The sequence below is a fragment of the Orycteropus afer genome, unplaced genomic scaffold (assembly GCF_000298275.1).
Source record: "Orycteropus afer afer isolate SDZICR_OR568_19922 unplaced genomic scaffold, OryAfe1.0 scaffold00024, whole genome shotgun sequence".
NCBI lineage: Eukaryota > Metazoa > Chordata > Mammalia > Tubulidentata > Orycteropodidae > Orycteropus > Orycteropus afer.
Window position 1 is genome coordinate 3785165 of NW_006921611.1, and position 23406 is coordinate 3808570.

The window sequence follows — 23406 nt, forward strand, 5'->3', positions numbered from 1 at the left end:
TGAGCTACAATTGGCCTCATTTGTTGGTGTTAGCAAGTGGGAGGCTGAAGCTCATTACTCTGAGAAAGGCAGGAAAGCGAAAGCCTAGAACAAGGTCCTGAAATCAGGCTGCAGAATCAGGGACCTGTCATCTGAGCTAGAGCAAAAGAATGTGCCACCTGCAGCTAGTGACTGATGCCTGCTTCCCTCTTCCTGCACTCCCACCCCATCCGTACCTTGAACTGGCCAGCTCTGAAAAGCAGAATCAAAGAGGAGTTTTTGATCTGCAGTATGGATGTTGGGGTTTCTGGTCTAGCATTGTTTCCATCCCTACATACGCATCCACCGTGACTTTTATGAGCACATGGAGCATGTAGACAGGCAGTGGTCTCTCCTAGTCTTCGTCGCAGGCTGACCAAAACATTACCTGTTTCAACTTTACACATATGACTGCATTGTGTAATGTGCACTAATCACTTATGCATCAGTCTATCTTATTCATTTCATTAATAAGTTATTAATTTAATTAATTTTGTTCCATGAATTCATTTTCTTGGACCCACTATCAATGCCCATGGAAGCAGCCATCAAGAAATCAAATGAGATATTGCATTGGGCAAATCTGCTGCAAAAGATCTCTTTAAAGTGACAAAAAGCAAAAATACCATTTTGAGGACTCTGGTGCTCTTGAGCAAAGCCATAGTATTTTCAATCACCTTATATGCATGCAAAAGCTGTGTAGTGAATAAGGGAGACCAAAGAAGAATTGATGCATTTGAAGTATGGTGTGGATACAGAATATTAAACATACCATGGACTGCCAGAAGAATGAACATCTTGGAAAAGTACGGTCAGAATGCAAGGATGGCAAGACTTCGTTTCATGTACTTTGGATATGTTATCAGGAAGGAACAGTCCCTGGACAATGACATCATGCTTGGTACAGCAGAGCATCAGCAAAAAAAGGAAGACACTCGATTAGACCAATGGACATAGTGACTGCAACAACAGGCTCAAACTTAGCAATGATTGTGAGCATGGTGCAGGACTCGGCCGTGTCTCATTCTGTTGTACACAGGGTTGCTATGAGTTGGAACCTACTGGACAGCACCGAAAAACAAGAACAGCTTAGAAAACTGTGAGCTCCTTAAAGAAAAGGATTTTGAGGGCAGATACAGGGTGGTCAGGAGCTTGGACTTTGGTTTGGGTTTAAAAATGGCTTTACCCTGCTGTCCAGACCAATTCTTGAACCTCTGTAAGACTCATTTTCCCCACCTACACAATGAAGAGAAAAAGTAGAGAGATCTGCACTAGAGCTCTTCCAGCCTTAACAATATGAGCTTATGGGTCAGAACATAGAGGATCAATCACTCCTTGAGAAGCTGCTGGAAGGTGTGGATTCTCTGGAAAAATGCACATACACTTTGATAATTGTAAACACTCAGGGACTCAATGACCATCTATGGGTTCTTAATATCCTAAGACCTTTGGAAAGCTTGGTTGATGACTTGGTCTGTCCTGAGGTCAGAAAAAAGAAATAGAATAATATCACCAGGTGGTATGGGACTTTTCTGAGGAAGCAGGCATTCACAGCCTGGCCTGGAGGAAGAGTTCAATCTAGGAAGAAAACTCCACTCTTACTACAGTGCACACACATACTCCGAAATTAACATTAGCCTCTTGCTTTAAAAAAAAAATCCTCAGACACTTTTCTTTCTGTCCTTTTTTTTTAAATGTCTTTGTAGACATCAGAAGATCCCCTCAGGACATTTTCCCTACTTTCCTAGCCCTGCTTAAAAACCCAAATAAAAGAGCCAAACTTGATATGCTATGCTATTCAGGGAAATTTTTCTTTTCTACTCAGATCTAAAGGAGCTCTGGCAGTGTAGTGGTTAAGGCATTTGGCTGTTAACCAAAAGGTCAGTGCTTCAAACCCACCAGCTGCTCAAAAGAAGAAAGATGAGGTAGTCTTCTTCTGTAAAGATTTACAGCCTTGGAAACCCAATGGGGGTCATATGAGTAGGAATCAACTCGATGGCAATGAGTTTGGTTTGTTTGGTCTTCAGATCTAAAGAGCGAAAGTATTTGGCTAGCTCACTTTATTTAAAGGCAAGGTATATGTGATGAACAAGAATGGGATGACTTGGATTCTAGTTCTAAGTATATTTTGTTGTCATAGCTGTTAGTTGCTACTGAGTCAGCGTAAAGGAATGAAATGTTCTATATAACAGATATATATATATAGAACAAAGCATTGCCCAACCCTGTGCTATCTTCATGATTGTTGCTATGTTTGAGTCCATTGTTACTGCTCTTGTATTGCCTTCCAACCTAGGAGGCTCATCTTCCAGCACTATACGGGACAATTTCCTGTTGTGATCCATAAGGTTTTCATTGGCTAATGTGCAGAAGTAGATCTTCAGGCCTTTCTTCCTAGTCTGTCTTAGTCTAGAAGCTCTGCTGAAGGCTGTCCAACAGGCTTGACCCTGGTGGTATTTGAAATACTGGTGGCATAGCTCTTAGCCTCATAGCAACACACAAGCCCCCACAGTACAACAAACTGACAGATGGGTGGTAGAAATATGTTTACACATTTTCAAAACCTCAGCATCTTCACAGAAAACCAAAAGTTCAGATTTTAACTAAAGAACATCAAGTAAAATTTAGCACATTTACCCTTATTTTCCCACCCTTAGCAACACTGCCATTCCTGAACATTTCTGGTTCCAAAGTCTCTCCCTTCTACTCCCCTTCTCCCAGACCCCTCTATTTCTCCATCATGTAAAATCAGCAGCTTGAAAAGACCTCTATGATCCATTCCAGCTTAAAAAAAAAAATTATGATTTTATGATTCTCTGAATCCCAATGCTGTGGTAGCTCTGATTTCAGGCTTGTCTTTAATTCTTTTTTTTGCTTCACAGAGCAGAATAGCTTATGTTGCAAAATGCATCCCAGAGAGTAGTGCCCCAGAGACCAGGAACAGGATGAATGCAGGCGCAGCTAATGCGGAGTGCAGCAGCCTGACCAGGTGGAGGAGGAGGAGGGAGTGGGCCTTGTTTTTTGATTATAAAAACCTTTGCTTGGCAATTTGGCTATGATGATAATTACAGGGCAGGGGAGTTGAGAGGGAAGTGATGGTGGAGATAATTGGTTAAGAGAGCACTTCCAGGGGTTTCTCTCCCAACTGGGCTCTGCTGAAGAATTGAGGGGAAGTGAGAACTGGCAGAAGGCCAAAGATAGGTCTTGAAGGGAGAAAGTTGGCTTCCCTACATACCTAATTCTAAGAGATAAACTACAATGTCCTATACACACAGTTGTTGTTTTTTTTTTCCTTTCTTAGTCATTCTTTCTTCTCTTATTCATTCATTCATTTATTGTAATACTGGAGGTGGAGTTGGAAACATGAAATGGAAGATCAGTGACTCACCCTTACCCTAACAGCAGCATGTCTTCTCAGGCAATCCTATCAGACAGAAACCAAGCCAAGTAATGTATAATTTAAAGAACCATCAGAAGAATTAAATGAGATGAAATGAGCAAACACAAATTTGGAAGTTATCCTATCATAATCCAACGAGGGGAGAGTATAGCAGAAGCACCATGGGCTCCATAGACAAAAGAACTAGTAAAGATATGACTTACCACTTAACACATACTTCCACAAACTTTAAAGCAGTGTACAAATTACTATTGTAATGATAATTACAGGGTAAGTGGGGATGAGTAATAATAACAGTAACAATAATTATTTCCTTTCAAAAAGAGAATTAACTATATTCTCCAGAAACATTAGCTTTACCCTTGACTATGGCAGATTTTCTTCTCAAAGGCTGTCTCCATGGAGTTGTTTGGGTTAAGAGTGTCTGGTCACACTAGCTACAAATGACATTTTCAAATTACCAAACCAAACTCTATTATATAGTCTTTAAGATCAGCCAGTGAGGAATCATTCACCCTAGGCACCAAGGAGTAGTTTTCATTTTTTATGTCTCCAAAGGGAGCTCTGGTGGCATAGAGCCTAAAGCATTTGACTGCTACCCAGAAGGTTACTGGCCACTCCTTGGCAGGAAGACTGGGTAATCTACTTCTGTAGAGATTCCGCCTGGGTAACCCAAGGAGGGGTCTCTATGAGTCAAATCGGCTCAACAATAGTGAGTTTTCCAGAGGTCATCAGAAAAGTGGTGAAATAAACTGGTCAAGTTTTTTATAAAGATTTCACAAAAGTAACTTCAATTTTTGCATACCTTTTTCCAGTGAAGGAATTCCAACTCATGGCAACCTCAAGTAAGTCAGAATAGGACTATGCTCCTTAGAGTTTGGTTTCAAACGCTGATTTTTCAGAAGTACATTGCCAGGTCTTTCTTCTGAGATATCTCGATATAGATTCAAACCTGCAGTCTCTCAGTTATCTGCCAAGTACGTTTACTGTTTTCACTAACCAATGCCTCCAATTATATAAGTGTAAGTGTTAAAAGTGTTACGATTGTATATAAATACATGCTATGGAGAACAATGGTTATCTCTAGGTGATGAAATTATGGATAACTTTCAATATCTTTTCTACATTTTTTATTTATTTTCTAATTTCTCTTCAATAAACATGTATTTTTCTTTTTAATCCTTAAAAAATAAAAAAATAAAAAACTCTACAGTTGTTGAGTCATTCCAGCATTTTGTCCAATCAAAAGCTCATCTCTCAGGCAAAATTATGTCTCTTCTTTTACTGATATACTTCAGTGTCACTTTAATCCAAATAAGTCTTTCTCTGAGGTGTCCACCTTCTGGGAAAAAACAATTGAGAAGAAAGTCCACTTACTTCTTCCCAAATTCATGGTTCCTTTGTATTTCTCCTTGCTTCATAGATCCTTAACCAAAGAATCTGAGACCTACTTCAGATTGAAAAACAGCACCTACAAAAATGAGAAGTGTTTAGTGTACGTGGAGAGTAGGATTAACACAGGGTTGGGGTTTTGCCAGTGTTATGTTATGAAAGGAGAGAAGGCAAGGGAGTCAAACTGCATGTAAGATAACTGTAGTGAGTCACCATGTGATATAAACTAGGATAAGAATGAGATGGAATTATTGTGGAAGGTGAGTGTTAAATAATAGCTAAAATGGTACTAAGGTTAATAAATTGGCAATCCTTGCTAAGACAAAGATTTCTGGAGAAGATTGCTTAGAAGAAGTGAGCAGTAATGGTAGGAAGTGGTGATCAGAGAGAAGGAGGCTAGAAATCAAGATTCTGGGGATGGTATTATTATTGGTAGAGTTCCCTGGATAGTGCAAATTGTTAATATGCTCAATGACTTACCAAAAGTTTGGCAGATGGCCACCCAGGTCACCTCAAGGAGACGCCTTGTAAGCCACTTCCAAAACATCAGCTATTGAACATTCTAAGGAGCACAGTTCTATTCTGACATACATGGGGTCACAATGAGTCAAAGTCAACTCAAAAGCAACTTGTTTTATCATTAGTATTGGCAATGACTCAGACTAAACTGTGATCAAGGGAGTGTGTGGCTAAAATCAGGCAGAAGAACGTATCCCCATGGAGCCAGGAGGTTAAGGAAGTGACACAGCAGGGTATTGGATGGATTTTTCAATATAAAATGAAACAGGAATGTGAGTAGCAAAAACCAAACTCACCGCGGTAGAGTTGATTCAACTCATAGCGACCCCACCTTGGGTTTCTGAGGAGGTATCTCTACTGAGGTAGATTGCCCAATCTTCCTTCTGAGGTGTGGCTGGAATGGGAGTAGGGGAAACAATACTAAAATTTTCAATGAATGAATACAGGAATTCATGAGGGGATTTTGTAGCTGAAAGGTTTGTGCTTGAAAACACATGTAAAAACAATGGCCTGGAAGCTACAAAGGAAGCTGGGGGTTTGGGGTGAGGAACGAAGGCACAAAGTATTCCTGCTCAAGACTCTGCTATGAAGAGACAATGCAGGAAGTCAGAGTCTTCATGGATAGCCAGACTTCAGCTAGAGCAGGAAGAAGAAGAAACCACTCAAGGAAGAGTCTGAACATATATAAGACTTGCTGATGACCAACAGCACTAGGAAAATATTAGGATAGGTTGAAAAGAGTGGAAGCCTGAGGTAGATTAGGCAATGCACAGAATCATATGAGATAAGAGGGCTGGTATCAAATAATGACCGAAGAGCTTAGAACTTTTGTAGAGAATGAAGTACATGTGTACGTTGAATATGACTTGATAATGATGGTATTTTATGGCTAGTTGAATAAATCTTTTTTGAGATTAGTCTTTCAAGAAAACTGAAGAAAGTAGATGGGGTAGTGTCAAGAAGTGACAGAATGAATAAGGACAAAGTATGCAGAACTCCCTTTAGCACTACCAAGGACAGTTTCTAGGCCTGGGTGTAGGTCATGAAGAACCTGATGTTCTTTGGAAGGGACTTGGAATGATGTAATGGCAAAACATTTTTATGTTCCTGTTACAGGAAAAAAAAAATTAAGACACAAGAACAAGAAACTCACATACGTACAGATATACACTTGCACACACCACTCACACACACAAACAAATTGAAAAACATACGTCAGATTCAGGAAGCTTTCTTCATATGCTTAATCCCTTACCCTCCCAGGGAAAAACTAAAAACTCCACCTCCGAGGTGGTTAACATTTTTTTGTTTTATTTTTTTCCTTTTATTCCATACTTTTCTTGTGGTTTTATTTATTCTTTGGGTTAAGTAGAAAGACAGGAAAGTCCACAACAATGCTCATACTAGCTTCAAGGGAAACTGAACCCTTGACTGTTAGCAGAGGAGGCAAGCATGCCCAATTTTTCCTGAAATTCAGCCCTGTTTTTTTGTTGTCTCATGGCAGACACATGAGTGATTTATTGCTTCTAACTTCTCTTAGTTTGTAATAAAGTTTTCAGCAACTCTTTTTAGCTGCTGCAGCCTCTCCCCCTGTGAACACTCACTTACACACACTGACTTCACTTTGTTCTTTTTTTCACATAATGTCAACTCATAAACCTTTCATCAAGTCAACCAGGTGGAAAAATCCCTTTGCTGAAAGAAGTATTCATTCAGATCTAGGGAGTGGAGGCCAGCCATTGAGCAGGAAAGGGAAGTGGTAGACAAGGTAGGAAAGAGAAGAAAATGTCCTGATGGGAAAGTTTTCTGTGTTTGGGTATGTGTGTATAAGTCTTGCAGGGTGTGCCCCTTTGATGAAAGGTCTCCTCTCCTCCACACACCATGGCTGCCAGCATCCCCAGACATTGATAAATTTGTGGAATTAATAATGTACATTTTCAAAGAAGTAGAGATTTTTTGAATTTTAATACTCAATGATGATAAGTCTCAAGCAAAGTCAGGCATTCCTTCTTTGCAAGCATCTTGTGAAGAGGCTGGTTTTTCTGTCTCATTACCCTAATCACTTCCAGGCTTATATCTTCAGGTCTGATGCATCCTGCTATGCTTATCCTAAACACCAGACCCCATTCTGCTTCTTAGAGCTATTTCAGCCTACTCATTTAATATTAGTGGCACAGTGCCTAAGGCTTTTGACTACTGACCAGAAGGTTGAAGGTACAAACCCATTAGCTGCTCCATGGAAGGAAGATGGGGGAATCTACTTCTGTAAAAATTTACCACCTCAGAAACCCAATGGGGGTTGCTGGGAGCTCTGGTAGCATAGTGGCTAAGGCATTTGACTGCTAACCGGAAGGCTGGTGGTTCAAAACCACCAGCCACTCCTCGGAAGGAAGATGGGACAATCTACTTCCGTAGTGATACTGCCTCAGAAACCCAAGGAGGGGTCACTATGAGTCGGGTCCAACTCGACGGCATATAACAACAACAAGAGGAGTCAGAAGTGACTCGATGGCAGTGAATTTGGTTGTTTATTTATTTATTAATGCACTATACAGTCATGGGAGGAGGAGAGGGGTGCAAGAAAAATAATATAATAGAGAAGGCAGAGAGGGATCAAGAATACAGAGAAAGGTAGAGGAAGAAGATTTGGGATGACCTTTATTTCTCAGAGACTGGTATAATTATGGAGTCCATGGGTAGTACAATTAGTTACCATGCTCATTTGTTAATCAAAAGTTTGGTGGTTTGAGTTCACCCAGTGGCACCTTGGAAAAAATGCCTGGTGATCTACTTCTGAAAGATTGTTGTTGTTTTTGTTGTTATGTGCTGTTGAGTCAGACCCGACTCACAGCAACTCCTCCTTGGGTTTCCGAGGCAGTATCACTACGGAAGTAGATTGCCCAACCTTCCCTCTGAGGAGTGGCTGGTAAGTTTGAACCACCAGCCTTCTGGTGATTAGCCATTGAAAATCCTGTGGAGCATAGTTCTATTCTGACATGTATGAGGTTGCCATGAGTCAGAATTGACTCTACAACAAGAGTCAGAATTGATTAGATGGCATTTTTATCATTATTATTATTAGGAGTAGTATAGTTATAAGGTTTTAAGGTTTTGGAGAAAGGTGAATATGGTGAGTCAAGGTTTCCTGGTTTTCCTCCCAAGAGATTAGTGTGACAGACATTCTCTAAATTCCTAAGACCCTGATGAAAGCCTCATGATAAGCTGAATACTTCCAGTGTTCCTGTGAAACACCTGGACATAAGCCTCTGACTTTCAGACATTGGATGGAGAAAACTGAGTCTTTCAATTCTAACTTTTTCCCACCATTACTCATGATACATGATGTGAAAAATAGGATCAACTTGATGGTAATGTGTTGTTGTTTTGTTTGTATGCAGCAAATTAGCTTTGTCCCAGAGCCATGCTTTAAACTGGGGATCAAGAGCCAATGTGTAAATACACAAATATCAATGTAGACACAGATTGCATAAATGTACTTGATAAGTTTATGTCCGCTGTCCCTTCTTCTCTACCCGGGTACCAAAGTAAGCAATATTACTTTTTTTTTTTTTTAATCAGTATTTTCTCTTTTTCCTTAGACTTTTAGCAGTTTGAATATACCGTATGGTTCTCTCTTTTTCACGTTGCTTTGTTCAGGAATTTTTTCTGTCTGAGTTTCACTGAGCATCCTTGAATTTATAAAGCTACATCTTTCACCAAGTTGGGCAAAGTTTTGACAATTATTTCTTCAAATATTTTTTTCTGTCCTTTTCTTTCTTCCCTTTGGCCCTTCAACTATGTTAAACATCTTTACATGGGTTTGCATATCACTTATGTTCCGTAGGTTTGTTTTTTCACTCTACTCTTCAGATGCGATATTTCCTATTAACCTACTTTCAAATTCACTGACACTTTTGTCAAATTTGCTGCTAAGCCTGTCTAATGAATTAAAAAAAAAAAAAAAAAAAACACTTGATTTTGGAATAGTTTTAGATTTACAAAAAAATAAATTGAAAAAGATACTACAGAGTGCTTCACTTGGTACCATCACCCTTTTTTCACTTTCTTTCATTGTTACCATGTTACATTACCCTGGTACATTTGTCAAAACTGAAAAGCTGGCATTGACATATTACTATGAACTAAACTTCAGATTTTATTTGGATTTTATCAGTTTTTCTATTGGTATCGTCTCTCTGTTCCAGGATCCAATCATAGTTACTACATTGCATTTAGTTGTCATGCATCTCCAGTCTCTCTGGCCCGTGGCAGTTTCTCAGTCTATGTTTTAACAACCTTGACAGACTTGAGGAGCACTGGCTAGGCATCCTGTAGAATGTTCTGAATTTCTCTGTTTTCTTCTCATGATTAGACAGGAGTTGTGGGTTTCTGGAAAGCATACAACAGAGGTGAAATGTCATTCTTCTTGCATCATATCAGGGGTATGTGGCATTCTCATGATATGCTTGTGATGTTTTCACCTTGGTTAACATAGTTTTTTCAGGCTTCTCCACTTTAAAATTCTAAGTTTTCCATTCTATAATAATATTTCAGCCCATGAGCTTAGACTTCAGCATTAAAAATGAGCAGTGGTGGTGGGAGTAGAAATCAGTGATAAATACTCAAGGGAAAGGTAAATCTCCAGTGATAGAAATTAGAACATCACTCTAATTCCCCAAGTAGAATGTTGTCCTATACTGTCAAACATGGAGTCTCTGGGTGTGAATGCACTAAAAAAGCCAACACATTTCCCAATAAATATTTCATATGTATGTTTTTAAGTTTTATATTTGCATAAAGCCTGTGAAGAAGGAATCATTATTCTCATATTAAGGATGAGGAAAATGAGGTCCGGAAGGTTAAATACCTTTCCCAAATGTGCGCAGCTGGTAGGTAACAAAGTCAGAATATAAAACCAGACCTCTCTAAATGATACCAATAATTAGTAGTATATAGTCTTGGGTTCATGAGCTGACTGAAGTGTCATGTTAATAATGGAGTCTACAAATGAAGGAAAAAACACTATGAGCATGGTGATGGGAAGAAATAGGCTAAATGTGGAGGTCCTCAACCACCTGTGCAGACATGGCAGACAGATAATACTAATCAGCATCAAAAATGCTGCCTGTGCTTGGCACACTCCACAGTAAATAGTCAGAATCTGACCAGACAAATAAAATTAAGATCTTTCTTTTCTTGAATTATCTCAATTAACAGAGTAAAGAGGCTAAAAAGAGATCTTCAATGGGCAAGATAAGAAAATATACTATACACTCTTCCTTGGGAATTTTACACTCCCCATTATTCCTTTAAGGAGCTCTAGTGGTGTAGTGGGTAAGGCTGCTAACCTGAAGGTCAGTGGTTCAAATCCACCAGCTGCTCTATGGAAGGAAGATGAGGCAGTCTACCTCCACAAAGATTTATACCCTTGGAAACCCAATGAGGGTCACTATGAGTCAGAATTGACTCATTGGCAGTGAGTTGTTTTTTTGTTATTTTTTTAAAAAAATCATTCCTTTCTCTCCACCCCTCACCTAGTACCTTAAGTTAAAATTAGGACTAAAACTTGGTTCAGAAAACCACCAATGACCCATAGCTCATCTCCACTTGGTTTATCTCACTAAAATAGACCTACTGAGTGAAGAAGCAGCTGAATTTGGTCCTAGTTCTCTCTGATTTAGCAGTCCCTGAGTGATAAGAAAGGAGCTGTGGTGGCACAGTGCCTAAGGCATTTTACTGCTAACCAGAAGGTTGGCAGTTCAAACCCACCAGCCACTCTGTGGAAGGAAGGCAGAACAATCTATTTCCATAAATATGTACCACCTCAGAAACTCAACAGCAATCCCTATGAGTCAGAATCAATTCTATGGCAGTAGGTTTGGTTTGGTTTTGATTTGAGTGATAGGAACCCTGGTGGTGCAGTGATTAAGGCATTCAGCAATTCAAATCGACCAGTTGCTCCCTGAAAGATGTGGCAGTCTGCGCTCATAGAGACTTACTGCCTTGGAAACCCTATGGGGCAGTTCTGCCTTGTCCTATATGGTTATATGAGTCGGAATCAACTTGATGGCAGTGGGTTTGGTTTGGGTGGTGTAAATGAGCACCGGTGGTACAGTAGTTAAAGCATTCCACTGCAAACTGACAGATTGGCAGTTAGAACCCACCATCTGCTCTACGAAAGAAAGATGTGGCAGTCTGCTTCTGTGAGTCAGGTTTGCTCCAACCTACAGGGTTGCTATAAGTTGGAATAGACTGCAGGGCAGTGGGTTTGGTTTTGGTTGAGTGGTGTAAATGGTTAAGGTCTGGGCTACTGACCCAAAGTTTGGCAGTTTGAATCTACTTGCAGGTGGTGCAGAAGAAAGCCTTGACAATTTGCTTTTGAAAGACCACAGCCATTGGAAATCCTATGGAGCATAATTCTATTCTGAAACACATGAAGTTGCCAAGAGCCAAAATCAACCTGGCAGCAACATTTCCCAGTTTTTATAGGAATACAAGACATAGGTATTAATAAAACCCTGTCTTTACCTTCAAGAAGCTCATAGCACAATTACATGATCTAAAAAAAAAAAAGACTTTTCTGTCCTTCAGCTCCATTTGCTCCTCTGTAAAACAGGTAGAACAGTCCCCATCCTTTTCTGAGAGGGTAAATATTCCCAAAGGTGTCAAAACAGCCTGTGCTGCATTGCAGTATGAAAAGTAACTTATGAGAAAATTGTTTTTACCTTGTATACGGTGCCTCATTTAACTGTTAATAAGCTAAACTCAAACTATGTGGATGAATTAGGCAATTTTCTACCAAATGCTCTAAATTCCTATGAAATGACTAACACTATAATATGAAATTGTCTTCTCTTCATAAAGATTGGGGGGATGGAAGTACAAGAAGGGTTATGTTTTGCAGATCCAGTAATGATTATATTAGTTAAGATTAGGTTTGTCTGTAATTACCAGGTACCCAAAAATTAGTAATTCAAATAAGGTAGAAGTTTATTTCTCTCTCATATAAAAACACTTGAAGGTAGTTAAGGAAAAGAATAGGTACTTCCAAAGTTGTCAGAATAGAATAGCTCTCCTTCCTACTTCTCTCTCCATCAAACCCAGGGAATAGTCCATGTCCACTTGGTCCAAAAAAGATACCACAATTCCAGCCTTTGAATTAATTTCCAAGCAACAGGATGGACAAACAGAGGTAGAAAAACTAGCTCTCTTCCACACGGCCAATCCATTTATATCCCATTGGTCAAAACTTAGACACAAGGCTATGCTGAGCTACAAGGAAGTTCTTCTTTCTCACAGCTTCCTGAAACCAGTCACTTAGGAGCTCCAACTTTCCTTGTCATCTCCCCAGAACCACCCGATCGATCCTGATACCTCTTTCTGGGGCTACTAGTGATAACAAGCCAGAAACTTCCAGCCAAAGTAGAGTCTTTTAAGGTGGCAATGTGCCTAGCTAAAAGTTCAATTTCCTTGGAGAATGAAAATTAGAACAAATATCTGTAAGACAAGTTAGCAGTCTCTACAATAATGTTCATCAGAAAGACTATTGATAAATATTCATTGACATCTTCTTTCAGGCCTATTTCCTTTCCAGAAAGCTACCACCTACCTAGGATAATGTCAGGTCCCAGCCAGTGGTTTTCAAACTTAAGCTTGCATCATAACCACTTGGCGGGCTTGCTAAAACAGATTGCTGAGCCCCAACCCCAGAGTTTCTTATTTGTAGCTCTAATAAGTTTCCAGGTAATATGGATATTTTTGGTCTGGGAACCATAGTTTGAGAATTATTGCTTTAAGCAATGTATCCTGGGATGAAACGAAAAGAATGAGGGAAGTAAGAAATTATGAATATTAATGATTGGGTGGGGAACAGAAAATAAAATTGACAGAAATAACGATGTTCAGCCATGAGGAGGGAAACACGGTAAGTGAGAACCTCTAACCAGGGTTTGAACTGGTTCATGCCAGTTTGGCCCTCTGCTGCAAATTTGTGTTTCCACCCCAGATATTCTGAAGCAGAATCTACAGTTTAACAAGATCCCCCAGTGATTCTTTTGTATAAGTAACAATCACCTGGGAATCTGTAAGAATCACCTAGGGAAGCTTGTTAAAATGTAAATTATGATTCAGTATATTTGGGGTGGAAATGCAAATTTTCAGCAGGGGGTCAAACTAGGTGGAACCTCTTCAATGCCCTGTCTCTAAGCCACCTACTACGCCTCCAAAGAACTCATCTTGTTCCAACTAGGTTTCAGCACGTAACCCAAATGCTACTGCTAAAGAGACCTTGGATGAGACTATGACATGACCTGCTTGACTTGCCTTTTGAGAATTAGCAGAGGCCATGCTCTATTGTTCCAAATGGCTGAGACTTGATTCCTTCAGCTCTTCTGGCATATCACCTACAGTCCTGTTGGAATGACTGGCCTATGACCTGCCTCAAAGGTTTGGTTCAAGTTTCCCCCTGAGAGGCAAGATTGCTGACACTGAAATAGCCATAATCAGCTTACTCTCTCCCACAGCTTCCTGAAATCAGTCACCTGGGAGCTCCAGTTTTCTTTGTCATCTCCCCAGAACCACCAGATCCTGACCCCTCTTTGTGCGGCTGCCAGTGATGATAGGCCAGAAACTTCTAGCCATTGATCAAGAAAGACAACAGCATCCTCTGTGGGTAGGGTATCTTGCTTTGTCATTGAGTTTTGTTTTTCTGTTTGTTTTGCATGTTTTTTTCCCCACAACATAAATTTATTTATGGCTGTTATTATTGTTGTTAGCTGTTGTGAGTTGTTCCCTCCATGTGTTACAGAGTTGAATTGCTCAATGGGGTTTTCTTGGCTGTAATCTTTATGAAAGCAAATTGCCAGGCCTTTCTACCATGGAGATGCTGAGTAGGTTTGAACCACCAACCTTTTGGTTAGCAGCTGAGCACAAACTGCTTGCACCACCCAAGCTGCTTTACTCAAGCTACATAAGCATAACTTTGATTATACTTCACTCTGTACATGCTGTCTGTATGCCTTTGTTACTTGTATATATCCTCTTCCTCCCACCCAATGTGAGCACTTAGGTCACTCAACATAGCATCCGATCTCTAGTCAATCTCTCAGTGTTTATTGAATGGTTGACACTGAACCTGGACTTTTTTCACATAAACAGTCTGTTAATATGCTTCGATATTCTCTGTTGTGTGCATATCCAGAACTTACTTCCACCTGCAAGCACCATCCACCACAATTTGTAGTCACATTCTCATAACCCCTTCCCTCATCTGAAAAAAAAAAAAAAAAAAAAAGGCTCAAAACACTAGGCATACTATTTCTGAAAGAGTGCCAGACCCTAATGTAAGCCTTTGGTCAGGATAGACAGAGGCAAAGGGGACAAAATATAAATTCTGAGAGATTTTCTGCCTGGAATGTATAGCAAGTATCTCAGCTCTACTAAAGTGATCCCAAGATAGAAGGAATCTCAAGGAATTGATCTTGAGCCAATGGGTCAGTTGAGTGTTTAATGTGAAGTTGTTGTTGTGTGTTGTTCTGTGTGTGTGTTGTGTATAAACCCACTGCCATCAAGTCACTTCTGACTCATAGTGACCTCCATTGAGTTCCCAAGGCTGTAAATCTTTATGGAAATAGATTGCCTCATCCTCCCCCACAGAACAGCTGGTGGGTTTGAACCACCGACCTTCTGGTTAGCAGCCAAATGCCTTATCCACTACACCACCAGAGCTCAAGATAGAGTACAAAAATAGATTCAACAGCTTCTCTCTCTATTATTAATTTTGCTATGAATTGTCAACACCCTCACAATGCTGCCATCTTGAGAACCCCTTGGAAATAATTTACTGAGGTAAATAATTACTGAGCAGAGGTGGAGAGAATCAGGAAAATAGTAACGTCCTAAAATATTTGATTCTTTTTCCTTCCTCTTGCCTGTTTCTCTATTTGGCATTAGAAACCTAAAGCTCAGCCATAAAGCACAAACAAATTAATTTTTAAAAGAAGCCCATACCTCAGGTGCCAGGATGTCTATGAAAAATGAAATTGATCTGTTTTAAAGACTTGATTGAGTTTAGGAAGATAGTTCCCTAAGCTCAATTCATCTGCCCTAATCAGCAGCACTTTTTTCCAGTCTCATTTAACTTTTCTTGCCAGAAGGATAAAATGAGTGAAAACAATAAAAGAGAAGGGAGGGAGTGATGAAGGATAGAAGGAATTAAAGGGGCTCTGAGTGAATAGGTAATTTGATTCACTGTTTACATTGCTGGCAGAGATGTTTAAACAGATATTTAAACACTTGGCCTACTGATGACCCTTTAAATTGAGACTTTAGACAAATTTTAAAAACCAAATAAACTTTGGAGTAATGAAGACTATTTTGTAGATTCTAAACTAACCCAAGCAGTAAGACTAAGAAGAGGTTGAGCAGGGGTCATTATAGGTGAAGGAGTGGAAAAGATAGATATTTTTTCTTGCTTAAAAATCAGTTGTTATAAACCACCAAGGATTTATAGAGAATCCATTATGTATAAAACCTTGTGCTGTTGCTGTTGTTATGTACCGTCAAGTCATCTCCAACTCATAGCTACCCCTCCTTGGGTTTCCAACACACTATCATATGGAAGTAGAATGTCCAATCTTCTTTCCGAAGAGTGGCTGGTGGGTTTGGGTAGATAATAGAGCATAAACCACAGAGAAAAATATTATAACTTTGTATGTTCCAGGTGCCAAATGGTACACATGATGATACACACACTTAGGGAGGGAGAAATTACCATGAAATGTGATGGTCAAGAAAAAATTCATGGAGTAGGGGAGATTCCATTAGGGTCTTCTGTGACAGGTAAAATTCAGAGTATTCAGAAATAAGCTGAGTGGAGGTGGTTGTTATGTTATGAAAAGGAAAGTGTATGGAAAAAGGAAAGAGAGGGCACTGCAGATCACTAAATTAATAGTTGCATAGCAAAACAATGAGTAGAATCTCACAAAGAAATTTGGAGAAAGATAGTAATAAGTAAAATTTTTCAAAATCCTCCTCCTGTATACTGACCAAAAAAGCCAAAAGGAAACATATAGAGAAAAATAATTTATCACTACTAAACCTAGAAATGATGCTTACTTTTTATCATGAATTCTGACAATCATTATAAGATACAGTACAATTTGGTCCAAATTGAAATGAGACATGAAGAGCTAGCAATTCACCCCCTGTTTCTAAGAGATCTATACAGTGTTTTGTGAAAGCAAAGAATTTTTTTTTGTGTGTGTCTATAATAGGTTTGAAAAGACTCTAATCCCAATTTGGGTGAACTCTGGTAGCATAGTGCCTAACGCACTTGACTGTTAACCAGAAGGCTGGTGGTTCAAACCCGCCAGCCACTCCTCAGAGGAAGATTGGGCAATCAACTTCTGTAGTAACCCTGCCTCGGAAACCCAAGGAAGGGTCGCAGACGACACACCCTTGCTTACTGAAAGTGAAGAGGATTTGAAGCACTTACTGATGAAGATTAAAGACTACAGTCTGGAGTATGGATTACACCTCCATATAAAGAAAATGAATATCCTCACAACTAGATCAATAAGCAGCATCATGGTTAATGGAGAAAAGATTGAAGTTGTCAAAAATTTCATATTACTTCATTCCATGATCAACACCAATGGAAGCAGCAGTCAAGAAATCAGATTACGTACTGCACTGGGAAAATCTGCTGCAAAAGACCTCTTTAAAGTCCTGAAGAGCCAAGATGTCTCTTTCAAGACTAAGATGTGCCTAACTCAAGCCTTGGTATTCTCAATTGACTCATATGCATGTGAAAGCTGGACAATGAATAAGGAAGACTAAAGAGTTGATGATTTTGAGTTGTTTTCCTGGCAAGGAATACTGAAACTACCATAGACTGCCAGAAGAATAAACAAATATGTCCTAGAAGATGTGTAGCTCCTTGGAAGGGAGAATGGCCAGACTTCATCTCACCTCCTTCAGTCATGTTGTCAGAAGGGACCATTCCCAGGAGAAGGATATCATGCTTGCTAAAGTAGATGGTCAGGGAAAAAAGGGGAAAGCCTTCAATGAGATGGATTGGCACAGTGGTTGCAATGATGGACTCAGGTATAGCAAGGATTGTGAGGCTGTGACAGAACCAAGCAATGTTCTGTTCTGTTGTACATAGATAGGGTCATTATGAGTCAGAGCTGACTCAATGGTACCTAATAACAATAACAATCCCCAATTTATTACAATAAAGTCTGAATATATCATTAGGCCATGGGTAAAAAAGCAAGCACCTACTTTGATTTTCCTTCCTCACTGAGGTCAAAAGTACCTTGCAATCCAAACAGCTAGGATAGAAAAAAAGGAAAAGAGAAAAACAAAAAGCATAGAAACATCCTATGTTTTCCTTCTAACATAACTTCCTAATGGTAACATAGGCTGATTCTGCCACAGAGACAAAGCCTTCTAATATGAAGAAGCATGGTTTGCAACAGAAGTCCCTCACCCTAGTTGTTTCAGCTCCTCTACTAGTTGCTGTGGTGTTGAGTCTGACTCATGACAACCCTATGTTTGTCAGAGTGGAACAGTGCTCCACAAGGTTTTCAATGGCTGGTTTTGTAGAAGTCAATCACCAGGCTTTTCTTTCAAGGTGGACTCAAACCTCCAACCTTCCAGTTAGCAGCCAGTGCATTAACCATTTAATGGCATCACCCTCAACAACAAGTTCCTTAGCTGCCCATGGCTTGGGCTCCTCACATCACCAGGGCCCACAGATCAAGGTTAAAAGGAGGATTAAAATAACGTAAACATAAATTGAAAATACAAACAAGAATAAAACACTTTAGTCAGGGAAACAGAAAGCCAAGAAAGAGCTTCTCTCATTAAAAAAATGATGAACAGGAAAACAAACAAAAAATCATGAGACCTAAGTGAAAGTCTTAAAATGATATATAACTCTCCCCAAAAAAGAAAATATGAATAAAGATTGTTTTAGATGTAAGTGATCCTTTGAAATAAGATTTAATTTAATAATAATAATAAATTAAACTGCATCACATTCTCAAAAAAAAAAAAAAGAAATTAGACTAGGAGAGCAATTGACAGAGGAAAATATTAGCATGTATTTTTTAAAGAAAGAGTTTCTAGAAGATAAAATAATTTACTATGACAATGTTAGTACATTTAAATGACATTCGATGAAGTAAAAATCAAAATTAGAGATAAAACAATAAAATCAGGAACATGGAGAACAAACTTGCAAAAGAGGGTATATAGAAAATAGAAAAAAATAACAACATCAAAAACAGCAATATTATAGAGAACAGGCAGAAATCAAATATATCATTGACAAGGGGAATTGAAGAAGAAAACAGAACAAATTGGACAAAAACTGTATTCAGGCATGTTTCTGCACAAACCATTTTCATTTTATTGTGGAACTCTTGTGGGCTTTGCCCTCTTCATTAGAGCATTTCTCTGACATCACCCAAGATGTTATGGGTATTTCAGGTTCCAATATTATTTTATGTCTTTCAGTCAAAGAGAAAGTTAGAATTAATGTCTGATAGCAAGCTAGTAATTGCCTCTCAAACAGAAATTTGCTGGTCCAAAATCCCAACAGTTGTCATTGAATTGTGCTCACTGGTTTATACCATAAACCCAAGTCTGAGCTACTATAGAGAAGATTTGTGCGTATAGCATTTCATTTTCTAACGGGGCATTAATTAAAGTGGCCATCTATTTTTGTCCACCAGATATCCTATATAGTTTCAAATTAACAAACTGACCGGCTCAAGTAATCATAGTGGTTCTCATTTAGTATGTCCAGTCAATATTGGCAGAAGGGTGGATTTATATGCCTTCTATTTTATAATGCTAAGTGAGAGAAGCTTTCTCCAGTAAAATACAATATCCACCCAGGTGGATACATACAGGTGAAGGAGATGAGCCATTTCACATTAAGTCTTTCATACATTCCAATCTTCAACCAAACCTTCACTTTAATCCTATCAAGCACTGAATACACGTATTCTACAAATCTAGCATAGCCCCCATTAGAACTTCATCAATTGCCATTAGATCCACAGTGCATGGAGCTCCTATATCAAGGAGTCCCAGAAATGTCTCTTCTCCAAGCTTTTATCACTTTACCCACTTAGATATGTCCTTGGATCCCCACCCAGGCTTTGAGGCAAGCTTTTATTGTTTAGAGTTTATTTCCTTATTATTATTATTAATCAGGCCTCCATTTCATAGACGTGACTAATTGTCTATGTAGCTGATCTTAATGTCCAATATCCAGTCTCTCTGGATATGACCCCCAATTGGAAATCACATTGTTCATCTTTCCAGAATGGCCAACTTCCACCCTAACACTATCCAGTATAGCTATCCTCCACCCTAAATCATATTGTTGGATTAACCAGTGACCCAATTTTCCAGGCAAACAAACCCATCTGTATCATGCATGACATTTCAACAGCTTAGAGGTTACCTCACAGATGCTCAGGGTAAAGTCCAGACCTCTTTTGGGGAAAGTTTAAGTTCTTTACTACCCAAAAATACTCCAAAAATTAATAAAAATTTTAATCTACATATTGAAAGAACTTACTATAATACATTAAAATCAATAAAGTCTATGACATATTCTAATAAATATTGTGAATTTTAAAAATAGAGGGGGAAAAATGCTATAAGCAGCTAGACAAAAAATAACTTACAAAGGAAAATAATAAGGCTGATCTCAAAACAAAACATTCCAGAAGCAATGGCAAAACATCCATTCAGTTTTAAATGAGCAAAAGTGTGAACCAAGAATTTGTATATCCAGCCAAAATTGTATTCATGTGTGTTAGCAATAGTAAGAGAAATTTAAAGATGGAAACAGCACTCTTTAAAAAACTTACTTGAGGATAAGTTCCAACTAACTAATAAATTAATCAAAATACAGAGGTCATTAATAAAAAAAAATAGTTGGTGTAAGCTAATAGTAAGCATTTAATCAATGTAGATACAGAGGTAGTCTCAAATAGTTTGGTAGTTACTTTGAAGAATAAGATTGCAAATATTTAATTCTTAAAATAAATTTTATATATAGAGAAACTGATAACGAACCAGGATTTAATGTGAGAATGGTAATCTTACTTAAAGAGTAAAGAAAATAACAGCAAAACCCAGAGAGTAAAGTCTAAATGACATAATTCTTTGACAGTGAAAAGAAATATTGTACAGTTCTTAAATAACTGACTCAATAAGGAACATAGAGATAGGAAGAGATATACAAGCCAATATAAACCATACAGTGACAGGGAAAAATGAAATAAAATAAAAGGAGAGAAAACAGAAAACGTAAGATAAAAGATATGAAATATAGTTATTTAACTATAAATGCAAGTTGATAATTTACCTCTTCAAACAAAAACTCCAAGATTGGGGTTAAAAGCTATACTTAACATAAAAAAAAAAAAAATACCTATAAAGATGATATTCATTAAAGCTGAAACTAAAATAATGAGCAAATATTCAACAGATAAATAATAAGTAAAATAAAATTGCATATAACCAACACCAAGGTTTTAGCAGTCATGTCTTCCAAAATTGAATTCAAAATTAAAGGATTAAATGGTACAAAAAGAGTCATATTCTACTGATGAAGATGTAACACTCAATGAACACATAACTATCTGTGATAGTTGAAGCTGTGTGTCAACTTGGCTGGACCACAATTCTGTGTGGTTTAAGCAATTATGATATGGGTTATTCCCATGATGGGATCAGATGTATATGTTTTGAGCAGACAATCCGTTGAAGGGGAGTTTTCCTAGGGGTGTGGCCTGCTTCCAATATATTTATGGACATCCTGGGAAAAGAGACACTCTTCTGTGTATCAGGATCCTGCTGTGCTGCCTACAACTGTCTGTGAGCAAACAATCCACCATTCAGCCTGGAGATCTTGGATTCGTCATTCATTGGAGTCAACAGCCAGTATACTGGCTGCCAACCTTGAGCTCATCAGCCCCTGCAGCTGCGTGACTCAGGAAAAGCCTCCAGCTTGACATTTGATCCAAGAACTTGAGACTTGCCAGCTTCTATAAGTGTGGGAGCCACTTTCCTAAGATAAATTCCTCTTTCTCTGTATATATGTACAAGCTTTACTGGTTTTGCTTCTCTAGAGAACCCAGTCTAACACATTTGGTACCGGGAATGGTTCTAGAGAGACAAAATCATAAGGATGGGCTTCCTAAATTGGTTCTTACTCATTCTGTTTTGGTTGTCCAATTTGATTAATCATAAAGGCACTGGTGATCCTGCCTCCATTACTAATGGAGGGTCCTGCTAATCTGTGGGGTGAGGTGGCAACATTAATATGCAAAATAGCACTACCAATAGATCAAGTACTTTTGAGAAGTGAGGCTCTGGGAAATCACATATTTGATAGATATTTTTCTGCAATTTTTTCAGCATGAGGAGTATAAGGAAGCTGGTTGGTTAGTCTTACTGATACTAGACAAAGTGGTCAAAGAGCGAGATGAGTTCAGAGCTGCTGAGCACAGCTCAAGAACTGCATAAAAGACCTCAATGTTTCCAGTTGTGCTCTAAAAGAAAGACGTATTTCTTCTAGTAACAGAGCTGATATTGCTGAAAACCAAACCCAGAGTCTTATTGTAAGGAATGCTGAATTACAGAGCCAATTAAATTGCCAACCCAGAATGGTGTCTGAAGTTAAAATGAGGGCACTGATTGGGGAAAAATGGGATCCTGAAACCTGGAATGGGAACATATGGGCAGATCGTCAGGAAGATCAGAATATGGAGCCTGTAAATTCTATTGAATGCCTCCTATTTGAAGGGATTACTATAAAGCCATTATCCTTTGCACCTCAGTTTGATGGGATTAACCTGACTATTCCTGCTGGGTCATTGCCTGAGGCAGAGGCCATGGAAGACATTGCTGAATGTTTTCAGGGACTTCCCAACCATCCATTGTTGCTGCTAGACCTATAACTAAAGTTAAGTCTAAGCGAGCCCTAAAAAGGTGAAATACAAAGTGTGACTGAGGAGGTGGTATGCTACACCCAAAAAGACCTACTTGATTTTGCTAACATGTACAGGCAGAAACCTGGGGAATATGTATGGCAATGGCTACTAAGGGTGTGGGATAATGGTGCAAGGAATGTAACATTGGATCAGTCTGAGTTTACTGATTTAGCCCCACTAAGTACAGATTCTTCATTCAATGTTTCAGCTCCAGAGGTTAGGAAAGGATAAAATTGTTTATGTGATTGGCTTACTGAAGCATAGATTATTGGGTGGCCTACCTTAGGTCAAGTTGAAGTACCAGACCTACCTTGGTATAATGTATGAGAAGGTATCCAGAGGCTTAGGGAAATTGGCCTGTTAGAACGAATCTATCAGATTAGAAGACTTCTAGAGCCAGAAATGGGGAGTCCAGAGGATGTGCCTTTCATCAGTATGGTAAGGAATAAATTTGTGAAGGGAGCTGTTCTGGTTACTTAGTACCACTCTGACAGGAAGTATACCACAAATGGGATGGCATTAATAAACAGAAGTTTATTCTTACAATTTGGAGGCTTTAAGTCCAAGTCCAAGTTCAAAGTGCCAGGCGCTAGGGTCTTGGTGAAAGCCCCTCAACCTTGAGGTCCAGCTCCCAGCTCCCAGCCCACTGGAGCTAGAGGTGTTTCTTCACTCAGATAGCTGCTGGTTGCTGAGGATGAAAAACCCAAGGTTGACAAGTAAAAAGGCACAGTCCCGATATTACCAAACCACACAGCAGGCCATTAACTTAAGTCCATTGTAAGTCCCAAGGCTGGCAGAGCATAGCAGGTTGCTGAGCAACAACACGGCTACATGCAGGGTCCAAGCGTGCTATAGGCTAGAGACCATACCCACGGTTTCTTAAATACAGGAAGCAGACCACATCCCAAAGGCAGCTACTCAGCTGCTTGTGGTAGATCCCACCATGGAGTTGATTGCCAGTTTCATCATGGGGAATAACTACCACCAGCTTCCTAGTCCCTCAACCAGGCCCAGCCAAGTTGACACACAAACATAACTACCACAGAATGTATG